The sequence below is a fragment of the Octopus bimaculoides genome, chromosome 3 (genome assembly GCF_001194135.2).
Source record: "Octopus bimaculoides isolate UCB-OBI-ISO-001 chromosome 3, ASM119413v2, whole genome shotgun sequence".
Taxonomy (NCBI): domain Eukaryota; kingdom Metazoa; phylum Mollusca; class Cephalopoda; order Octopoda; family Octopodidae; genus Octopus; species Octopus bimaculoides.
The window spans coordinates 70,602,845-70,606,211 of record NC_068983.1 but is presented as its reverse complement, the minus strand read 5'-3'; positions in this window follow the sequence as shown (position 1 = coordinate 70,606,211).

Here is a 3,367-nt window from a genome sequence, read left to right as displayed (position 1 = left end):
ACATATATAAGATTGTTTCTAACAGCCGGTCAGAGAGTTACTATTGGTTTCGCACCTATATAGCGCTTAGAGGACACGTCAGACTCAAATGGCTGGAGGCACATAACCTCTCTACGACTATATATATGTATATATATGTATATGTATATATGTGTGTGTGTATGTGTGTGTGTATGTATGTATGTATGTATGTATGTGTGTGTGTATGTATGTATGTATGTATGTATGTGTATGTACTGTTTTTGTACCCTGTGCCCTGTGCTCTGTGCTAACCTCGTCAACATTGAAACTGAATACAACATTATTGCTGTAATAATGGTCTAATGGCATGTTAGGTTGAGGATTACACATTTTTATCAAATATGAACTCGGTGTTGTTTTCTGAGCCTTTATTTTTCTCTCCTAAACGCTTCAGTTAAACTCATTTTTACAGAGTTATTTCATGTCCTTTCACGATCCATTTCGCTACATTTCGTAAGCAAAGTGTTAAAATTAACAAAACATTTAAACTGTCAGAGTGGTCTCTTAAATCTTCTACCTCTTTTGTAGGAAGAGTTTTTTTTTCTTTTTCCTTTCCAATTAATAATCAATTCCCAGACGACATCGTCTCCAACCGCATTAAATCAGCTTTATTTATTATATTTTATGGCGTTGTCAATAAAATGGAGAATATTTAAAATGCTAAATGATGGCTAATACTCATATCAAGGTTTCTGTCTCACATATTAATAATTTTCTCAGATGATTCCTGCAGGAAACACACCTTGAAATTCCCATTGTACCCGAGTCTTTTCATTTCAAACAGATTCTGTTTTAGAAGTTTGTAGACTGCATACATTTTATGCTTGACGAAACACCATATTTTCGTACGAAAACTATTCGAAATCTAGAATTAGAAGAGTGAAAAATTGGTTCGTGTATAAGTTCAAGAGTAATTTTTGGGTGTCCTATGCCTTATTTTCTGCTGTCCAATATACTGACAATTGCAACTTAAAACGTTTAATGTACACGTAGTTTCCCAAAAGTAGAGTGACATCGGTTTTAGTTTCAGAGTTCCAGAAATGTTCCCTCTAAATAAACGTGTTAGTCCATCCCGACCACTTCAACTCAGAACGCATACTTTTTTCGAAATATGTTACACTTTGAAACCTGAAAGTGATTACAGACCCTGCATAAATTCACTTCGAACCCTGAAATGAATGATTTAGATACTTCGATATCTTGCTGTCACACAAGTTATATTCACACAATAGCACCTTCTACATTTTTTTAAACCTAAAACTAGCTGACACCTCGAACTTGTCCTCCAGTTCATCATAAATAGATTTTTTTTAATGCATTTGAAATTTTTCTCGTGGTAAATTAGTGGAATAAATGGAGATTTTAACATTGTGGTTGAAATAATTGAAGCAGAACATATTTCATTGAGTGAAGTTGTGACTTGTGATAAAGCAAAACATTGTTTTTTTTTTGGGGGGGGGGGGCTGAGCTAGTGTAGAAAGACCAAAAACAGGTGAGAATGAACAGAGCTTTCAGGAAAGTCGGAGCATGTATCTCATATGCTGAAGAACCGCATAATTTCTCTAGTAGGCGCAAACAAATGTTTATATAGTACATATTTTGAAAAGTTGATCGAAATTATAGTCATTGAATTCACTGAGACGCTGTTCAGTGTCAGCCGAAGGATTAGCCAGCATTCTGCTGATTGAAATGATTCTAAGATGTCTATAATCATATATTGACGGTGAAATGCTATTTTAACATTACGTGATAATTGCTTTGCTATAATTCATGTTAATAATGTCGTTTAACACAAGGCTATACATTTTATTGGAAACCTAGGTTAAAAGACGTTCCAGTGAAAACTATGTCACACTTTTTTATGAGATGTTTATCTAGGACTACAGTTGATTATCCAGTATGTTCTACGTTTCAAAAGTCTTTAAGATGAGACTCACATTTGCAATATTTTTCTTTTCATTTTGTGGCATAAAAACATTCTGTTTTAATACTTCAATGCCAAACTGAACATTGGGGCAAAAGAGAGAAAGGTATTATCAAAAATGGGAAAGCAAGCAAATTCAAAGATTTAGGCCTTGGCGATACATCAATGTTGATACGATTAGTAGCAATTTATTAGTCCTTGGATTGTATAACTTCTTAATGATTTTACAAATGATTTTACAAATGCAAGATTTGTTCAGACAAGATACGATTAGAAACCACATCGTCCACTTGACTCGTCATAAAATGATTCCTGTTCTTCACTACTCAACAAAAACACGTAGAGCATATGCATAGATACATGCATGCATACATACATATATACATACATACATACATACATAAGTACAAATATATACACGTATATATATATATGTATATATATGAAACATGCACACATACACCCACACATACACCCACACACATACATATATGTATGCGTACATGTGTGTGTGTACGTGTGTATTTAAGTATATGTGTAGGTATATGTAACTACACATACATATATCTACATTTCAAGGATATGGTTTGTGAATGAAAACTGGAAGAATGTACTCGATGCATGTTATAGACTATTCTGCCTATTTAATAAATTCTCTTTTCACTACTTAAATGTAATACCTCTGCAATCTCAAATAAGAATTGTCTTCTTTATTTTGCGTGAGGATTATTTGATATGGATCAAATTAGTTATTTTGTCTATAGCTATCGTTTTCCATGACTAGTTTAATAATCGTACACTTTCTATTGGTCAATTGCATAACTGCATCCGGTTTTGCTAGATTTTCTATTTGCATTTTACGTTTATATTTGCATTTATTGTTTGCATTTTGCGTTTATATTTGCGTTGTTCTGTGCCTTTTAGTCGATTACATTGCCACGAGGTCTGATTCATTCATTGTCATTGTCATAGGTTACATGAAACCCCTAAAGATCTTAGTATATAGTCTTTGGAGTTAGTATTTTTACATATGATAGCCATCTTCTCCATATAGCACAAATTGGAGCAGGACTACGTGAACGTATATGCATGTCTACTTAAGTGCATGTGCTTAATTCATTCTGGACACATGGTCAAGCAGCTAAGTGTTTAGTTTTTAGTATTATGAGACCTTAAATTCAATCCAATTGCACAAAGCATTAGGCACATGTTGGGCCAGCAGAACGCTTTTGAAAGTAGAATTTGACGAACGAAATCTGAGAGGATGTTCGATGAATGAACTGCGTCTGCACTCCAAAGGACCAGCCGTCTAGTACTCCATCACAGTGATTTTCGCATGATGATTACGTTAAGGAGGCAAGCGTTCGTGGTTAATTCGATTTTATACACACACAAACATATATATATATATATATATATATA